We start from the raw sequence: 21,359 nt of genomic DNA on the forward strand, positions 1-21,359 counted from the left end.
TGTTTCCATTTCTTCTTATCCAAAGGAGATATTACTCTCAAATTTAAATAAAAAATAAAAATATTTGCATTCAATATTACCTGCTTAGGCACGAATTGTTAGATATAGATGTTATTCAAATTCTGCTTCTATTTGTAATAGCAATGAATGTATTTACTGGATTGTCTTCCTTCTCTAACCCTTGCCCCAATTGATAAGAGGAAGCAAAAAAGTTAGGTCACATGATTAAATCTTCTACATTGTTTGTTTGACTTTGAAGTATAAATGAAGATATCCTGCAGAAACCCCTTGGGGATTTTGAGAATAGTAGTCAATTTTGTGGCTAGTTAGGTAGATCTTTCTTTTTGGAAAACATTTTTTTTTTCTTTTGGTATTGCATTTCCCCGCGTCCCCCACCTCAGGATTGGTTCCAGAGAGTTATATCAAAGGAAAGTGGAGTACATGGTAAATGTGCTGCCCTCTGTTAAAGTAACTGAGTTGTGTTCATTAGGAGTAGAAAGCCTTAACCAGGTTTAGGGATGCTAGAACATGAAGTGGGCTTCTAACACTTGCCCAGTCTTCCCTGGGACCTAGTATGTCAGTTACCAAACCAGTGACCTAAAAAAGAAAGGAGGGAAGGAAGGAAGGAAAGACGGAAGGAAAAGAAAGGAAAGAAAAGAAAAAGAACACTCCAAGCATGAGTGAAATCTTCTAATTAATTAGTTTGACAACAATTCACACTAACACTTAAACATATTTCACAAACACACACACACAAAACTTCATTTTCTTAGAATGGCATGAAATTGTCCTTAGATTTTAGAGCTCACTTCTTTCCTCTCTGTTTTTTATTTTATTTTATTTATTTATTTATTTATTTATTTATTTATTTATTTATATGTAAGTCCAAGTTGGTTAACATTTAGTTAATAGTGGTTTTGGGAGTAGAATTTAATGATTTATCACTTATATACAATACCCAGTGCCCATCCCAACACGTGCCCAGCCCATGCCACCAACCACCACCCCACCAGCAACTCTGTTTATTCTCTGTATTTAAGGATCTCTTTTGGTTTGCCTCCCTCTCTGTTTTTATCTTATTTTTCCTCTGTTTTTCAGAGTAAATATGTCATGGGGAATTGTGCCAGAAAATTCTGACTTGAAAATGATGGTTTCCCCTACTTTCAGCGGTACCCACAAGCACCAAATGAGGTGAAGATTTGGCAGCTGTATACTTATCATGTGAAGTTCCGCAGTGAAACCTGATAATTATGGTAAAAACTAATGTAAATGCCTAAGATCTGTTTCCACTATTCCTGAATATTCATGATATAACTCCATATCCCAAATATGATTATTATATTTCCTCCAGATTATCCTGTGTCCCTTAGAAGAGAGTTTCTCATCAAATTTTGCTTCTGTTATTTCACTTACTTTACTTTGAACAATACGCTACTGTCTTGGGAAGATAGATTTGCCTAGAACAACATTGGATGCTTTTAGACAAAATGGGTCTTTAAAAGGCAAAGAAATTTAACCCTAACCTAGCAATTATTCTTGGGGTTTTGACTTGAATATTCCGAGTGTAAAAAACATATTCTGTGTTGTTAAAAATAAAGGGGGGGGCTTTCAAAGATAATTTTTAAAACAATGCTGTAAGTATTTTTAATGTGGAGATCAGATGCCCTCTTAAATGTCAAATAAAAACATCTTTTTAATTTTTTAAAATGTTTTATTTATTTTTGATATGGAGAGGGGGAGGGGCAGAGAGAGAAGGAGACACAGAACCGGAAGCAGGCTCCAGGCTCTGAGCGAGCTGTCAGCACAGAGCCCATGCGGGACTCCAACCCACAACGTGAGATCTGACCTGAGCCAAAGTCGGAGGCTTAACGGACTGAGCCACCCAGGCGCCCCAAATAAAAACATTTCTAATATGAGGTGACTGGATAGTGTGGTTTGGAATAAGAATCCCAACCAAAGTGGACTTTTAAAATCTGCAATGATTGGGCTTGAACAAACTGTTTCTGCAATCAATTATACACATCCACTCTGATGCTTCCCTGAAGATTCTGTATTATTTTATAATTTGTCGTTTGATCCTATGGACTGTATTAAAAATATGTTTTTTGTGGGGCACCTGGGCGGCTCAGTCGGTTAAGGTCCAACTTTGGCTCAGGTCATGATCTCATGTCTCGTGAGTTCGAGCCCCGTGTCGGGCTCTGTGCTGACAGCTCAGAGCCTGGAGCCTGCTTCAGATTCTGTGTCTCCCTCTCTCTCTGCCCCTCCCCCACTCATGCTCTGTTTCTCTCTCTCTCTTTCTCTCTCTCTCTCTCTCTCTCTCTCTCTCTCTCAAAAATAAATAAATAAATAAACATTAAACAAATTTTAATTTAGAAATATGCTTTTTTCATAGATTTTTCCAATTGGGCTTATCTGTGTTATACATTTTAGTCTCACAAATAGCTTTTGATATCAGACACTATTGATTTAAAAACCCCTCATACATTTGAGCTGTTATACTTGAAAATTTTAAACAGTGCTACCTATATTTGATCTTCTTGCTGTGTTTTATGTTACTTCAAACTTTAAAGAAAATGTATTCTTCTTTCTTTATCCCCCTTCCTGTCTTCTCACAACGCAGAGAATTTGTAAGGACACAGCGCATAAGGTGACTTATGTTGTGGAAAATATGTTTATTTGCAAAGAAAGAAAATGGCAGTGTCCTAACCAAGGAAACCGGTTGCCATAAAACTTTTAATGTATAATGGTTCTTAAAATGATGGAGGGATCAGGTTTTACTGTACTCTATAAGAGGGTGGCTAGAAAGGACTGTAGGTTTAATATATTTCCTTCAGGCAATTAATTTTTTATATTTGCTGTTAGAATTCTTGATGCCGCCCTCAGTTACAGACATTACAGGCTACCACTGTTTTTCATTACAGAGCAACTCTTTGCAGTTATAAAGAATGTCAGGTTAAACTTTATTTTATTATAAGACAGTATTTCCAGCACAAGATATTGCTCGTCTGGGAGTTTTCAGCCAGATACATTTAAATATAAATTTGAAACATTCTTTGGGGTACACAAGCCCAAGCCACAGAATTCTAATTTTTTATTTTGATTTGATTTCAGGTTAATGTCTTGGTAATAACAGGGTCTTGCCGGAATAAGAAATAGGTCACCGGGCATGAGACAGGTGGCTATGTGGGAGAGCCCATGGGCACCAGCACACCTCCTTTACATTGTGACTCTTACTTTCTTTAATTCTTTCTTAAATGTTGGAGAACATATGTTTCCTGAGCCCCAAGGATGGTTACTGTTATGGCTACTGGAGAGAGCAGGCTGCTCCACCTTGACCATGACGCTCTCTGTGTACTTAGGTAAGGGTTTTGTTGTTAAGACTACTGATGTTACCATCAGTTACATTCTTTTCCTAACCTGAGGATGATTTTATTTTAAAACAATCAGAGGCATGTAAAATCAAACATAACATTTCATAATAGTTTGCTTTGGAAGTCAAAGACAAACACATTTTTTTTGTTGTTGCCCCTGGATTTAAATTAAGTAGTCAAAATGTTTTTGACTCTTCCCCTGCAGTCCTAAGTTACAGAAGCTAATGAAAACCACAAATCCCCCACTGTCTGAGATAAAGAAGTTTTCCCTCTGGAAGAAAATAGAAACGTTTCTTAACTCTCCCTAAGATTTTGCTTTTAAAAGGTGAATCTCAGGGGCGCCTGGGTGCCCCAGTCAGTAAGTGTCCAACTTTGGTTCAGGTCCTGATCTCAAGGCTCGTGATTCCAAGCCCCAAGCCCCGTGTCAGGCTCTGTGCGGACAGCTCACAGCCTGGAGCCTGCTGCAGATTCTGCCTCCCCTCCCACCCGCTGTCCCTCCGCTGCTCATGCTCTGTCTCCCTGTCTCTCAAAAATAAATAAACATTAAAGTTTTTAAAATAAAAATAAAAGATGTACACCAAGTAAAAGAAGAATTGATTTTAGGTTTATAAATATGCTTTCTTTCCTGGACTCTAAAAGCTCTTCCTGTTAATTCCCAAATTGACTTCTGTGCTAAATGTTGTGACATATTTCCTTTCCCACTCCCTAGAAATGAAATGCTTTAGCTTCACTTTAAAATTTCAAGAGGGCCTTAGGAAATTAGCCTGAATTCACTGAACTATCTCTAACATGAACAAAAATAGACTGGTCTTCACAGACAAATCAGGACAGCAAGTGCCTCCGAGAGTGAACTCTCATTTGAGTGCCTTCATAAAATGAGAATTAAAAAGAATTAGCACTGACAGGAACCTTGAGATCATTTGTTTTCCACCATTTGATTTTACTAGGGAGGATCTGAGCCCAAGAGATGTATTGTAAGACCTAAATGTCAAGTGCTGCCTTGACATTTCGGACCCCAAAGCCTACCTTCCTCTTCCCTTGCCAGATATGCCCCCGACCCAGCGAGAAGGGCTCCAGACCTGGCTAGGTTCCCCATCTGCCACACCAGCTCCACCCAACCTGGTCCTCAACTTAATTGTTTTTACCTTCTTCTACGAGCTGGTGGACTTATCCAAAGAATCCAATTCTATACCCCTTTGGAGAGCAGGAGTCACCCCACCCTCTTGAAACTACAATGTTTATCTCTCACAACTGCTGCTGGTTCACTCTATTCCTGTGAGTAAATGTGATGAATAATAAGCTGCTGCCCATCTCGTCTGTCGCGTGTCATGTCGTATGGTCAGCAAATCCCTCCTTCAACGACAGGGTGAATCAGTGATCAGAACAAGGTTTTTGATCAATTTTATTAATATGCCCAGTGTCATAGTCATCACTGCGTCCTTTTTTGACTTTCAGATGGTAGATGACAAAGATAAGACCGTAAATGAGTCTCTATCTCAGAAGCTCTATTAGGGGAGCATTCGTATTTATGTTTACTTTGTGTTCCACTGCTAGGACAGAATAATGCTCTGTGTGTGGTATTTATTTATTTAGCAAATATTTATTGAGGATCTACCATGTGGCAGTCACTATATATGACAAACAGACTCTGTGTCTGCCTCTTGGTGCTTTAAGCTTGAGGAAGTCCAGTATTCCCATCCTCCTGTGTAGACAGGCTGCAAGCTAGTCATCTTCAGTCACCTTCCTGGAGAAATGCTCCTGTTCCTCAGTGCCTCCTGTTTGATGAAGCCATTGCTGAGTTTCTATCCAGCCAGGCTTTCGTTCCTTCTTTGTGAACTAGAAGGTCCAGACCAATAAGGGGCTCTCATTTGCAGATCTGCTTCTTGGGAGAATGTTTATAGTAACCTGCCAGTGGAGGTCAGTGATAATGCTCCTAATGCACAAAGATGAATCTGTCTCCAGGAATGCATAGTTCTGACCATTAGTGCAAGTGGGATGTGACAAGGAGCGATAACATATAATGAGCCTCTTTTCATTGTGTTCAAGGCAGGTGTGAGAGGGTGTCAAGCCAACTGGAATCTACAGAAGCACAAATCTAATCCTCTGGCATTTAATTTCTGAAATTATTCTGCCATATTCCCAATGAGAAGTATCCCCTGCTCTGGTTATCTATTGCTTGGTAAAAAATAACACCTCAAAGCTTCACGGTTAAAAATGACAATAATAACATTCATTTTCTTCACAAACCTGTATTTCAGCTGAACTTGGCAAGGATAGTTCATTGCTGTTCCACACAGCTTCAGCTGGAGGGCCTGAAGGCTGGGGATTGGAATGGTCTGAGAGCTCACTCATTTACAGGTCTGGTTTTTTTAAGAAATGTTTCTTCATTTTTGAGAGAGAGAGAGAGCATGAGCAGGGGAGAGGCAGAGATGGAGCTGGGGAGGGGGGGACAGAGGATCCAAAGTAGGCTCTATGCTAACAGCAGCAAGCCCTCTGTAGGGCTTGAACTTGTCAACTGTGAGATCATGCCCTGAACTGAAGTAGGATGCTTAACCTACTGAGTCATGCAGATGCCCCTCACAGGTCTGACTTTTGATGCTAGCTGCAACTTGGGATGTTTAATGGACTCTCCGCCAGAATGCCTACATGTGGCCTCTCCCTATGGCATGGGCTTCCTCAAAGTATGGTGTTTGCATTCTGAGGAAGAGCATCCTGAAAGATAGAGTCAGCCAAAAGTTGTGTGACACTTCTCCACTCTTCTCAGAAATCACAGTGCATCATTTCTGACACATGCTATTGGCTAGAAACGAGCCTCTGAAGCTGGCCTATATTCAATTAAACTAAATTTAAAAAATTTTTAATGTTAATTTATTTGGGAGAGAGCGAGCGTGTGTGCGTCTGTGATGGGGGAGGGGCAGACAGAGAGAGGGAGACACAGAACCTGAAGCAGGCTCTCCAGCACAGAACCCAATGTGGGGCTTGAATTCACGAACTGCAAGTCCATGACTTGAGCTAAAGTTGGACGCTTAACCGAATGAGTCATCCAGGCACCCCTAAACTGAACTTTTGACATCAACTGTCACAGAGTTTGTTCATTTTATTTTAAATGTTTAGTTATTTATTTTGAGAGAAGAGAGAATGCATGGGCAGGAGTGGGACAGAGAATCCCAAACAGGCTCTACAGTGTCAGCACAGAGCTCGAAAGGGAGTTCGATCTCACCAACAGTGAGATCATGGCCTGAGACAAAAATCGAGAGTTGGAGGCTTAAGTGACTGAGCCACCTGGGCACCCCAGATTTTTCCATTTTAAAACTATCACTTCCCAGTGGGATACAAGTGGAAAAAAAGAATACCATACATTTTCTTTTGTAATCAGAGAGACTGATAGACATTAGTAGCAATGAAGAAATGAAGAAGAGTTCTAAATATGTTGTGGATCCTACCATCTAATAAATATAAAGGCTAAAGACTATGTCAAGACTAAATATGTTGGTTGGTATTTTGTGGTTCTCTAGACGTGGTCTTATTATATGCATTTAGTGATGCCATTCAATTACTAGTCAAATATCCTCCCTACATGCTGTTATTCCTCAAAAAACATGATCTTTATATCAAGTACTCTATTCATAGAAGAAATCCTAGTTATTTGTATAACTATTCTATAGAGCTCTTTCCTTACCTACAATAATATTCATTTATTGTTCGCTTATTTTTTTTCATTATACAAAAAGGATGACTCCCTTTTTAAATATCTTTCTTAAACATTTTTAAATTCCAGTTACTAACATACAGTTGAACGCCAGTTGCAGGTGTCCAATATAGTGATTGGACACCTGCGTACACCACTTGGTGCTCATCGAGACAAGCACACCCCTTAATCCCCTTTACCTATTTCACCCATCCCCCCACCTCCCCTCCAGTAACCAAGTGGAGAGTTTCTTCTCTATACTTGAGTCTGTGTCTTGGTGTGTCTCTCTCTATATATCTTTTTTTCTTTTTGCTCATTTGTTTTGTTTCTTAAATTCCACATATGAGTGAAATCACATGTTTTTGCTTCTAGAATTTTACATCAGCCCAAAGTCACATGGCTGATGAGCTGTCATACCAGGATTTGTACTGGGGCAGCTGGCTTCAGATTCGATGCATTTAACCACAACGTTATTTCTCCTCTCTGACACCCGCTACCTCTTTTTTTATATCACCTACATCTTCTTTGTAATCTCTTCCTATGCAAGTCTTCTATGGAAGTTTGCACGGCCTTAGATTGCAGATAATGAAAAATAAGTGCAAATTGACTACCTTGTGAAAAGAAATTTATTGCTCTCATGGAAGACAAGTCCAGGGTACAATTAGCTTCAGATATGTTTGAATGGAGTGGCTCAAATGGTATTATAACCCCCAATAATCTCAGCAGATGTCCTCAAGTCACATCCCTTTGGCTCTGATTGAGCCCAGTGCCCATTGCTGGTGAGTCATGGTGGCAGGGAGCACGATAGGACCAAGTAAATCCCACACCTACAACCAGAACACAGGTGGGATAAATACTACGTGAACTCCAAACACTTGCAGTGGTGGAAGGGTGGTCTCTATGAAGTGTTACTGGACACTCACTTACATTGAGGGGTTGGTTGGTAGGGAGGCTGTTTTTCTTCCTTTGGGAACAAATACATGGGCAAAATTATTGTTTTCAGAAACATTTTGCTTATAATTGTTTGAGTAATAAAAAACATTCATTTAGTGCTCATGATATACCAAACACTGTCCTAAGTATTTTACATATGTTGCTTGACTACTCCTCACTTGAAGTCTGTGAGGCAAATGGTATTATTAATCCATTTTACTGTTGAGAAAACCGAGATGTGTAAGTGCCTGGGTATACCTGGAAGAGAACGGCGTAAGCTACCCTCAGTGATCCAGTTTAAGGGGTGCAGTCAAGACTCTCAGCCCGGCGACCGGCTCCAGGACCTCTTCTCCAATTCTGTAAAGTGAAGGTTTCTTGCCATGTATAGAATCTGAAGCTCACAGGGGTACCCAAGGGGGCTCAGTCCTTTAAGTGTCTGACTCTTGACTTAGGCTCAGGACATGATCTCTTGTGGGTTCAAGCCCCATGTTGGCTCAGTGCCAACAGTATGGAACCTGCTTGTGATTCTCTGTCTCTTTCTGTCTTCACTCTTCCCCACTCTCACTCTCTCTCTCTCTCTCTGTCAAAATAAATAAATAAACATTAGAAATATACAGAAAGAAGCCAAAGCTCACGAACTTCAATGCCTGATATTCATTCAGGAAAGACATCAGAGACCCTCATTTCGCCAACACAGCTTACACCTAACAATTTAGAGGTCACACTAAACAACCAAAATTTATAAATATATGAGGAAAAAATATAAATATGTAGTCTATTTTACAAAGCCTGTGCTAGACTAATTGTACCTGTTCCAAGTCAAAGGGAATGTGATTGAAAATTAAAAAAAAAAAGTACATACTATCAGTCAAAACTAGTCATCATAAGCATTGACTGTTTTATTTAGAAGAACTTGAGTAGCATTCAGGTTTTTCAGTTTTCTAAAAAATAAACATAGCTGCAAAGTCTCTCTTCTACCTATTAAAAGTTAGCAAAGGGAGTTTTTGACCAGTTTGCTTAGGCAAGTACCCATATTTTCTCTGCAAGATACTTCCAAGGAACAAAGTGTCAAAGGCAATATACCAGACATATGTTAAAGTCCTGATATTTTGCAAACACTGATTAAGATAAAAGTTTTTTTTTACATTTTCCTTTAGAATAGTCATACTTCAATGTGGTGATAAAAAATTGCACTAACTGGCAGCCCTCAATGAATTAGAAGGAGGCAGAGGCTCATTCTAGAGCCAATTTTACCACGAGGTATGTAATAGTAGCTTTCCTTGGCCTCAGCTTCCTGAACTGAAAAATGAAGGAGTCAAAATTGGAATGGGGGTGTGTCAGTATATCCGGTCATCCAATGACTGTTTATTGAGCACCTCTTAAGTACCAGGCCCTGTGCCTGATGCGGGGGCTGGGCTACAGTGATGGAAAGAATGGATGAGATTCCTGTCTTGCAGAACATTCAGTGCCATTGGGGGAGACAGACCTGATTCAAATAATCACTCTTCAAACAGTCAAAAGACCCCTTAGGATGTTTCATTTCCTAAATTCCATATGCACAGAAACATAAAAGGATAGCTCATAAAACAAATTATCTTACGTGTTTATTGGAGAGATGTGATCCATGCCATTTTATTTTTTAGACTCATTTTTCCCCTAGACTGTTAACTATGTATATTGCAAACTACTCGTGATGATTTTCCACCTGTCAATGCCATAATGCATTGTTCTGGCTCATGATTGTAATAATAGTTATTATGCATACTGAATGCATAATTTCAAATGATAATTCAGTCTTCATTTTCATATTCTATTAGAAGAACGTTTTTAAAGCAAGAATAGATTGAAAAATAATACAGTCATATTCTGAAGTCTGTGACAGCAGCTGTGATGTCAATGTTTTCTTCACATAAAAATTATATATATAATTATATATATAACTTCTATATATATAATCTCTTTCTACATACAGATGTATACACACAAATGGAGGCATTGCTTATTTTTATAGCTATAATAAAATATCCCTTTGGTCCCCCTTTCCCATCAGATTTAAATTTGGTTAATAGAACATAGAGCAAGATGTGAACTGAATGTCTTTATGGAATCATTAATGACTCAAGGCTAACAAGAGGTAGGTAGGCTTTGTGACTGCTTATTTATTTACTAAATTCCTTCTTTGGCAGCTGATCTATGAGTTGCTTCATATAACACAAACCAGGTTCTTAATTAAATCTTCTGTAGAGGTCTTGGTTTTATCTTTGAAAACTATCCTACAGGTTCCCCATGTCTCTAATTGGGCTGAAAGTGTGAGGGGAGGAGAGCCAACCAGTGGCCTGCTTAGAATATTATTGTCAGCAGCTATTCTACCTCAGGCCATGGTTTCATGAACAGATATTTGTGCAAGACATTGCTTCCCTAACCACCCCCTCCAGCCCCACCAGAAGTGGACATGGTTGGTTTAGTGGATAAGCACTCTTCACTTGGAGTCTAGCTTACGCATGCTGCTAGACTTTTGTATGCATTCCATATCTGGACCTGAGTGGAAAACAAGAGTTGGACACTTAACTGACTGAGCCACCCAGTCACCCCAAAAATGGAATATTTAAGGCAAATTTTGCTGGGCAATGGAATACAGGCTTCCTGTCTGAGTGACTATGTTTTCAGTTGCCTGAACAGTGCATGTGGCCTTGGGTTTTCCTGGTGGATGGCCAGCTCCCTCTTTCCTTTTCTCTTCCAATAAAACATGGCACAGTCGTCTCATTATGCTTCGCCTGGTTGTCACATACCTCATCCCTTTCTGAGGGCTTTTTTTTTTTGTAAGGTAAACTGCTATTGTACTATTTTTCTTCCTTCTCCAGAATGGTTCTAAAGGGTTTATGTGGCCCCTGTGTCAGAACAACTTACTGCATGCAGGATGAGGCTGACAAACCACAACCTGTGAAGACAGACTGGGGAAATCCACCGGAAAGAGTCTTTGGAAGGAACTGCAGATGGGTTGTGGGTAAGCTGGCGCAGAGAGAGCGATGAATTACATAAACACAAATGTCTGCATTTTGATGACTCCCCCCCTTCCCACCCACAGTCAGGCACTTAGTCACTCTTTCCTCTGTGTCTCCTTAACTCTATTATACCTCGATTATCACTCCTATCACTGCACCAGGATTACTTGTTTATGAGCCTGTCTCTCTAACCAGACTGTGAGCAATTCCAAGACAGAGTCCATGACTTATTTATCTCTGTACCCAACCCAGTGTCTGGGTTAAGAGTGCAAGCTCTGGAGTCACACTGTCCGCATTCAAATCCATCCTCTGTGCATATGAATAGGATGATTTAGGCAATCTATTTGAGGCTTGGTTTTCCTCTTTTTCTTTTTTTTCTTTCCCTTCTTTCCTCCTTCCCTCCCTCCCTCCCTTCGTTCGTTCCTTCCTTCCTTCCTTCTTTCCTGCCTTCCTGCTTTCTCTCCTTTCTTTCTTTTAATTTCCTTTGCATCTAAAAGTATCACACTACTAAAATTTATGGGTTAACTGTGAAGAACAAATGAAATAATGCCTGGCACAGTGTCCGTCTTTATAGATACAATAGTAGACATTATTATTATATCAATTATCGTTACTCTTGGTTGTTAAATATCATTACTTACCATAGTTCACCTGCCCGGAAAAAGCCTTTTAAGCTTAAACTACCAAAGAGCACACATTTCTCCCACATCTTTCCTTGTCGCCTCTGCCCTCTTTGCTATTAATGCCCCTCCCCTGAAACATGTAATCAGTGTCCTCCTGGATCAACCTTTCCACACTGTACTTACTATCATCTGACACCTGATATGTTTATTTGATTATTGTCTGGAATGTAAACCCCATGAAGGAAGAGCTTTGGCCCTTTTTTGGTTTTACTGCTGTATCCCTAATGCGTAGAGAAATGCCTCCCTGGCACATGGAATATGCTCAACAAATGTTTTCAAGTGAATGAATGAATGAATGGACACACAGACACAGCAACACACATAAAGCATCCTCACTCCTGGCTTTAAGGGAGTCTCGCTGACTGTTGCTCCATGTTAAGTACTAAACGTGTGCATTCCTTCACTTGGCCGAATGGTCAGAGAACAGCTTTTACCTTTATTTCTCTTCCTTCCATGACTGGGAGGGGAAAATACTTTCCAAAAGTGTTGCATAACCTGAAGTGATTAGAACTTCCATGTCAAAGCCGCAAGGGTCTCTTCTGAGAGGTGAGAAAGGACACGGCGGGACAAGGGCGGAGGAGCTCTGTGTGACTTTGTGGGAGTGACTGTTGTTGAACAGCTTGTTCCTGTCATGCCTGCTCAGAGGCTCTCAACGACTATTCATCCTGCACAGATTCAAGTGCAAACTCTTCAGCAGCTCTGCCTGTCTCCTCCACAGTACCTTCCACTCCAGCCAAACTGGATCCTTCCCTGCTCTTTCCCAGCAGCTCTGCCTGTCTCCTCCACAGTACCTTCCACTCCAGCCAAACTGGATCCTTCCCTGCTCTTTCCGAGCTTCTGCAGTCCTATTGCACACACACGGTCTCTTTCAACTGGTTTTTTTTTTTTCCTCTTCTGCAAGGTACTCCCCCCGCCCCCTAGATTCTACGGCCCTTCAAGGTGCAACTGCAACCACTGTCTAGCCAGGATATTTCCCCTCATTTATCTCCAGTTTCTCCACCTTAAACTCTGGAGACAGCTAGCTGAGTTCTTCCTCAGATTCCTTCAAGAATTTTCACCTTCTCTGGAAGGGTGGTTGCCAGCCTTTCCCTACATGGAGCTATCACCAGAATTGTTTGCTGAATTGTCTTGAGGGCCAGGAATCTTTTCTTTCCATTTTCTACATAAACCAGGCATTCATTGAGTGTTTCTGAACAAGTCTCTGGGTGTATAGCTGAATATATCCATTTTCCTAGCAGCGCAAAGAAAAAGAAAGAAAGGAAGAAAGAAAGAACGAAAGAAAGAAAGAAAAAGAAAGAAGAAAAAAGAAAGGAAAAAGAAAGGAAGGAAGAAGGAAAGAAAAAATAAAGAGAAAGAAAAAATCCTTAGGGCCTCTCTGATGATAACATGTTAAATATGAAGTGTTTTTCTCATATGGTCAATACAGGTGAATTTTTTTCACCATCTGTTCTGTAAAAGGCAAAACAATAACTAACATAAACACAGAGCTGGGCTTTTATTTCTTGAGTTCACAGTGAGAAGTGGTCATTTTCTCACAGGGCTTGGCAGGACCCAGCAGGGTGGCAGGCCCCGGGGCGGAGAACCTTGTCCTAACTTTTTTCAGGACTTGAGGCTTAGCAAACAGAAAGAAACAACCGACTGAGATTCACTCTGAGGTGGTGGGTCAGGGAACAGGGTTACTCAGGGGCCTGTCAGTTCCTCAGAACCTCAAGTCCCTGTGAGAGGCTGTGACAACACTGCCCCCTTCTGTTCCTCTAAATTGTTAGTGCTGGTGACTTCTCTAGTCCGGTTTGAGCGTCCTGACATGCATTTTCAATTTTCAAGAAGTGCTTGCTTAAGGCAGAGAGGAAGGGAACTCTTAGGTTCAACATGAGACATGATTTTATTCTATCAAGGTCTCTCTTTTCATAGTTCCCTTGGCCATTAAATTTTGTTGTGAGGTACTTGTTCAGTTACATAATAATAGGACATTATATTTCAGGGGAATGAATGAAGTAAAGATTCATAACAAAATTAATCAATTCACTTATTAGTTCATATTCTAAGGGATTAATTAATTTTTTCTAGTTCCTAAAACTATCCTATGTCCTCCCTTGGAAGTTAAAGCACACGTACTGTTGGATGCATTACCAGTGACCCTTTCATGTAAGACAGAACCTCTCAGCTTGAGAGCAGGTCAAGAGCTAGGGAAGCCGGTTCTTCACATACAAACGCCAGCACCACATCCTCTGCGTAGCACTGTGTGTGAAGCGACTTCCCTCAGAACCATTGAACTGCTTTGTGACTCTTTTCTCCCTTCCTTGCAAGCCCCTTTATGTATGTATCTCTAAGGTAGTTGAGGCCAGATAGCATAGGGCTTTCGATCTACAGCCAGAACATTATTCTAAAAACAATGGGGAGCCAAATAAGATATCTGGGCAAATGATGGCATGTTTGGAAGGATGACGTTGTCAGCTTTGTGTTGAATGAACCGAGATGGAAAAACTTGGAAGGAAGGAGAACATTAGCAGATTCAGATAATGGTCCTGGCCCGGTATCTACACAATGCAAGCAAAATCCTTCCCAGATTTTCCTCATTTATCCTCTTTCAAACCTAGTCTGGCCACCAGGATCCATCACCTAGACCCGTGCCATGTTTTCCTAACTCACTGCCATGCAACCAATCCTGTTCCCCTAGAATCCACTGTCCCCACAGCAAGCTAAACTCAACCTTAACAACTTTAAAAAGTGACTTCCCATCATCCTTATAATGAAATTCATGCTCCTACCATGGTATGTGAGGCGCTGCACAATTTGATCCGTGTCTGCTTCTCAGACCCACACTCCCATTTTTGCTCACTGGTTCCAGCTCACTGGCTTCCTTGGCTCTCTGAACAAGCCCGGCTTAGTCGGACCTCACACATGTGAGGTTTTGTTCATGCCATGCCATCTGGCTAGAGCATGCTGTTCTCAGAATTTTACATGGCTGGCTTCTTGCCTCAGCTCAAACATCACTTCCTCAAAGACTCCCAGCCTGGAGTACCTCATCCTTTACTCCTTGACTCCCCACTACCAGCCCGAGATGTTCTTTTCATATCAGCTGGTTCTATTTTATTTATAACCCATATCGTTATTTGAGATGATCTTGCTCATTTATTTGTTTACTTGTTCAGGATCTATATCCCTTGCCTAGAACAGAAGTTCTATGAGGTCAAGAATCATGTCTACCTTGTTCACCTCTGGGTCTCAAATACATAGAGTTTGCTGTACCCGATTCATGGTGAATCCTCAGTAATTATTTGTTGAATATATGAATCTGGGTAAAGAAGAAGGCAAAGACAGTTGGAACTGGAAGAGAAGAAATATCTAAAGAATTATGGAAGAGATAAAGTAGATAGGTTTTTAAAATAGTTTATTATCAAGTTGGTTTCCATATAACATCCAGTGCTCATCCCAACAAGTGCCCTCCTCCTGCCCATCACCCATTTTCCCTCTCCCCCACCCCCATAAACCCTCAGTTTGTTCTCAATATTTAAAAGTCTCTTTTAAATATTGGTTTGCCTCCCTCCCTCTCCTTAACTATTTTTCCTTTTCCCCTCTCCCATGGTCCTCTGTTAAGTTTCTCCTGTTCAATGCGGATGGGTTTGAGTATTGGATATCAGGAGCCAATGGAAGTGGGGAGGATAGGTAACAGGTTCTCACATTGGACAGTAGACATCACTCAGAGAGAACTTGGTGGAATATAATGGATGGGAGCGGCCAATGGATATTTGGCTTTGGCCTTGAGTGTGAGATACTGTTAGGTCTATGGAAAAAGCCCAGCAGGTACATATAAGTTGAAAGGAGGCTAAAGCCAAACATTTAGATTTTGGAGTCATTTGCATACTGATGATAGTCCACAGAGACTGAATTTTCCCAACAAGGGAAAATATGTAGCTGGAAGGAACAGAACTTTGAAAATGTGCAGATTTTTGTACAAGCATCCTGTGTACAAGAAATCATGCTGGCACAGGTGACATCTAACAAACAAGGAGCAAGGGTCAGAGTGTCATGGGGCCAGGGATAGAGACACTAGCAATGTGGCAGGCAGAGAGAGACTGTGCTATTCAGGCAAGGAGAATGACAGTTCTGCCATATGGTGCCCTCTGACCTGCCCCAAATACCTCTCTGTAGGAGGCTCTGCACCCTGAAAGGATCTCTGTGACTGCTCTGCTTGCTTCCCTTCAAATCTATAGCGGGTCCAGAGAGAGAACTAGGTAAGCTTAATGGTGTAGCTCCACCTTCTAATCTAGGCAATGAATAATCTAAAACAGTTAGAGGGGAGGACATTAAGAAAAGCGACATTTCTTGAGCACTCACTATGGGCTTGGGTGATGAACTAAGTACTCAATACGTATTCTCTTATTTAGTTCTCACAATATGTCTAATAAGGAATGACAATTATTACCCATTTTACAGATGAGAAAACTGTCACTTGAGAGGAAATGTAATTTTCCCAAATGATAAATGACGGGATGCGGCTCCAGGATGGCCCGATCTCAAAGCTCACACATTTAACCACAATGCCTTAATGCTTCCCTGGGTTGAAATAATTGTTTTTAGTGCGTAAGTTTTGTTTCCATACTCCTTTGTCAGTTTCTTTCCCTTTCCACCCCAAAGTTGTGAATATTAGGTTAATAAGTCAGGCGAACTTTTTTTGCAGTAATGAAAGGTAGCCAAAATTACTCTGAGGTTGTCCTTTTGTGCTGAACAAAAGTAACTCATTCTTTTATTAGATCTCCTCTGTGTTACACAATTGCCATAAAGAACTGCCATTGCGTACAGTCTACTTTTCCAAACCCTCAGGAAATCCTTAATTACAGGGCGCTTGGAGTAACTGAAATAGAAATAGTGTTTTGAATCTTCCTCCACCCCCGCCCCCAGTTTTAACTTCAGGCATATCCCGTTTCCTGTGGAAACCTGCTCTTGGAAACGGTCACGCTCATTAAACGGGTGCTCTGTGTGACCACTGCAGCATGGTACGCTGGAGATGTGCAGCCGTTGTCAGACTTCGGCAATTGCCCTTGCTTCTCTTCAAGTCTCCTGAAGTTGTTATCTGCCTCTGGCCTAGCGTTTCTTCTTTTTATCCTCAATACTGCTGTTAGCCAGTCTTTCCAGGCTGCAGTGAGGCTCATGCTGCTCTGCAGAGCGTCAGAGGATTTTCCCAGGCAACATCCGTCTGCCACTCTGGGTTTCTTCGACTATCTCCTTGCAGGCCCTTGGAGCTACGGCAGTGAGGTCTACCAGCTGCCATCCAGAACTTTCCTTGATGTCTTGTAGAATCTCCAGCACTACCACTTGTGCACTTTTTGTCTGCCATCTTGAAGCAGTGTCCATTGGCACAAAAGTAATGGCAGAAAGAGGGACCTGGTGGAGTAAATAAATGATTGGAAAAGGCCCTACAAATGACTATGAGTCCTCATTGGCTGAGAACCAAATATAAATTAGCTGTAGGGTCTAGTGCTCTAATGGATATACATTTATATCCACATATAAAATATTTCTGAGCTCATCGGGATTCTGATGAATCAGGCCAGTTTGGGGCAGTTCTAAATGCATGCTAAATGAGTGCCCCATAAATGTGTAGTGATGCAAGGTGGCACTTCCTTTGGTCCATCCATAATTTATGAATGGACACTTTGTGCTAGGCATGATGTTCCTTAGAGTTTCAAAAAATGGCTTCCTTCTGGCTCGCTCCATGCCTCTCCCATGGAAATTCTTCCAGTTTTTCCACAGCAACCACCGCCGCCTCCATGTTGCAGGAACCAGCCTCCACTTTGGAGCTGTAGGGTTTCCCTTCGTTTTGCCCTGTTGGGTTGTCAGCTTGCTGGGGGGAAGACTCATGCCTGGTTAATCTTCCTCGTGTACAGTGTCCAACATAGTTCTTTGTACAAATAGATATGTAAATATTAGAGTAAATGCCTCAAGATAAATGACATGAAGTAGGAGAAGGATTTTCAAGGAGTTTAAAGGTTCTTTTATTGGACTCCTTCAGCCTCAGCTGTTGTTACCAATTTGGGGTCTGGGGAAGGACTGTGTTGGCTCTGATTCACCAGTGGCTCTGCATGTGAACTTTTTTGGGTAGGAGGGGGTTATTATGTGAAGCAGTGATGTTCTCAACCTAGACTCTATTGGTCACTTTCATTGGGCAGTTTCTTTCTTTCTTGACACTTATAGGCATAAATATTCATGGGCAAAACAGCACTATAAGGATTTCCTTACTCTTTTTGGGGGGAAAATAAGGACTCCATCGCTTCTCCATCCCTGGCCCATTTATCTAATTTTTCATCTTAATTTATTATCTTATCCGATATCCCATTTATTTTGTCCGATATCCCATCTTAGCCTCTGTGTCCACTATAATGGCACTTCAACAACATAGATGTATGTAACCACTTTCAAAATTCATTTAAATATATCAAAGATTCAAAAGGCCCATCAAGAGACACCAGGTCGGATCCAGTTTCTATCAGATACATAAATCTTTTTTTGTGTCACTCCGTTTCTTCCTAGGCATTCTTTTCCCTGATGAATGGCAACCAGATTTCCCAGAAAGATACATGACACTGGCTCCATTTCAAACAATCACCTGAAATCCTCCGGCAGCCATTGGAACCGCACCTTGCAAACCGGCCTGTCGTTTCAAGAGACGCTAGGGTTGATGAGATGTGCTTGAGGCTCAGATCATTGTCTGTAAAGGTAACATACAATTTCTTTGGCGGAAGCTGTGCAAGTCTGCATTCCACAGCAGAGTGATGTTTCCCAAATCACATTTGAGCTGTGCTCCATAACCCCTTAAAGCATGTACCTCGTGCGTGTGTCTGTATAGGTCAGCCACTACCTGGTCTTTCAACCCCACACTCCACTCCACACACGTTTTTGGGAAGGAGGCAGTGTGACTGACACACAAAATGGCTGGAGTAGAGTTGCCTGGTATCTTTTCAAGTTGTTTTTTAAAGTAAATCCTATTTTTCTAGCATCTAGGCATTTACATATTTTTTATTGTTCTGGGGGAGAGCCTTATCCCCAAAGCAGTTTCTTAGTTCTAAAATCTTCTAAATTCTGGAACATAAACACATAAATGCGTATGACTCATCCTTTTAGATTCATGAAGGGCTAATTCTTGAATGCTGAGATATAAACTTCTTATTCTTCATTTCTGAAATCATTCTCCCATTTGGAACCGATTTTTCTGAAGTAAAGAAAATTTGACTTGCTACATAAGATCCGGCTCTTGTTGCATCCAGCTAAAATTTCTGGATAGTTGTGTTCCAGTTGGTAGTTTGTCCATTCCATTCATGATTTATGTATTCAGTGATTCACTTCATAACTCTAACAATCCTTGGACAAATACTTATGGACCACTTACTCTGTGTCTGGCATAGAACCAGGATTGCAATATAGTGGTAATCTGTGCTAGGAATGTGTTGTTGCTCTGTGCGATGCCAAATCCAAATATTGGGCATATACTGAAGATATTTAGTAAAAGAATCGATATGGCTAGGTAAGTCTGGTGTACTTAAAAAGGGGGGCTTTGAGATCAGACAGGCTTGATGTGACCTGCTGTTAATAATTCAACCTCTTGGAGGCTCTTTCTTTTTAAACTTTTTTTTAAGTTTATTTTTATTTATTTTGAGAGAGAGACAAAGAGAAAGCAGGGGAAGGGCAAAGAGAGAGGGAGACTGAATCCCATGCAGGCTCTGCCCTGTCAGTGCAGGGACTGAGGCCGGGCTCGAACTGTGAGATCAAGACCTGAGCCAAAATCAAGAGTCAGATGCTTAATCAACTGAGCTACCCAGGCGCCCCTCCTGGAGGCTCTTTTAATTCTCCCTACAATGCCAACAGTTCAAGACTACTGCAGAAGTTGAAAGAGATCATGTATGTGAAGATGTCTGGTAGTCAGGATCAGTTTTACTTGTTAATGTTATTAATGTGTTTGGCCACAGGCACAGACATGGATATTTTAAGAAATTGGCATGAGTGAAAATTTGAAACTGGAAACTTTGTCATCTCCTACTCTTCTTGTTGGGGTGTTCCTTTTAATGGTTCTTTTTTCCTTCCAGCTTGACTCCACACTGGGTACGTGCATGATCCGTTTGCAATGGTGAGTTCAGGAAAGCTGTTTTTTGCAGCCAGTTGATTTCTCTGGGACTTGACCAAATGGAAAGGTCCCTCCTGCCCTGGAGAACTCAGTGTTTTGACAAATAAACTGAAATCAGCTGCCGTATTTTCCCAAACAACAGCTTTTTCCAGTATGGCCCTGCCAGCTTCTAACCTATCATTTTCCTAGGCTGACATGAGGATACACTCTTGCTCCTGCAATTAAATTCAACAGATATGTAGTGAGCACCTTCAAAATATGAGCTCCTGTACTACTGGTTGGGAGGTAGCAAGATGAATGACAAATGATCCCTGCCCAATGGATTTCTTGCAAATAACTCAAAAGGCAAGGAAAAAAGTGCCCTGGATACCAAATGGTATTTCAGGGCATACACAAAATCCCCAGCTTCGACTTCTCAAGTCTTCTAATAAAACAATTCCATTTTGTTCCTTGAACTAAATCTTTCCATTTGTTAGTTGGTCTTTGTCCTTCTGTCCTTCGGCTGTGCCCCATGGGCAGATGCCACTGGCAAGATTCATTTCACCCTGTGAGAATGACATGTTTGGATTTAGTCGTGAAAAATGACTTCTACAAACAATTGCTACACCAAAGTGGCTGTGCTGAATCAAAGTAAAATAATGGGAGATATTTTGAATGAGCCAGCCTGTTCATTTGCTTTCCTCCATTCATCATCCTTTGAAAAGTATAGCTACTTACAAAGTCAGGAGAGTATGTTTTTAAATGCACTGATTGCCCATCTCCAAGGACAAATGTGCTTAGAGTTCAGGTATCGCTTTCCTTTCTTCTATTCCCCTGCTTGAAGGAAGAAGCAGACTTTCAGAGAATGGATCAGTCACATTACCAGCGTTAATGATTAATGTGGTATCCTTCCATCCTCTCATTCACAAAGACCTGTGGGGTAGGTGCAGGGGGTGGAGGGAAGAGGGACAGAGGAGGTGACTGAGCCAAACATAAATATCACCATACTGCCCATTACTTATTAAGCATTTGCTATATTCCAAGCACTCCCGGCACATTATCTTTAAGCCTTCCATCAATCCTGCAGAGTAGATATTTTGATTTCTGATATATACATGAGGAGAATACCTGGGAGAGGAACAGCGATGAGCTCATGATCCTAGAGCTTGTAGGTACCTCTTTCCAACCAGGATCTGCCTGATCCGAGCACCTGCTCTTTGCCATTGTAACCAGGATTTTCAAGCTCTATTGCCTGCAAGTTGCTGCAGAGGGGTGAATAAATTCCATATGTGCGTGTATAAAACTAGTCAGGAAAAATAAAAATGCATCTTAGAGACCAGTGACATATAATTGCAATTTCTGACTTTCTTTTAAATAACTGCTTTTGAACTTAAGACCTAAATTCGTTCTATTTTGACTGCTTTCATGTGTTGCATATTTTGGAATGATGACAAAGATGTCATTTGAAAAACGGGTTTCCTGGGTAGGAGACAAAACGTTGACAGTTACTGGCCTACAAAATATTCAACTCCTTTACCAAGAGATATATTGTACAATATATAGCAAACATAATAAGGACTTAGC

The 21,359-nt window shown here is 41.0% G+C and overlaps 1 protein-coding gene across 3 annotated transcripts in view; it reads left to right on the top strand.

Annotated features, from left to right (window-relative positions):
• KCTD16 (potassium channel tetramerization domain containing 16) overlaps positions 1-21,359 on the top strand; it is a 275,760-nt gene that overhangs the window by 1,741 nt on the left and 252,660 nt on the right. The window contains exons 2-7 of one of the 3 annotated variants that reach the window (XM_029942174.1): positions 1,099-1,253; positions 3,264-3,359; positions 4,417-4,646; positions 10,854-10,996; positions 18,209-18,394; positions 19,759-19,799. The gene's annotated coding sequence lies outside the window, so the exon portion shown is untranslated. Of the gene's footprint in view, positions 1-1,098; positions 1,254-1,351; positions 1,703-3,263; positions 3,360-3,752; positions 3,788-4,416; positions 4,647-10,853; positions 10,997-18,208; positions 18,395-19,758; positions 19,800-21,359 lie in introns of those variants that run through there. The other 2 variants (XR_003909825.1, XR_003909826.1) reach the window with 2 other exon arrangements.

The sequence above is a fragment of the Suricata suricatta genome, chromosome 6, assembly GCF_006229205.1.
Source record: "Suricata suricatta isolate VVHF042 chromosome 6, meerkat_22Aug2017_6uvM2_HiC, whole genome shotgun sequence".
Classification (NCBI taxonomy): domain Eukaryota; kingdom Metazoa; phylum Chordata; class Mammalia; order Carnivora; family Herpestidae; genus Suricata; species Suricata suricatta.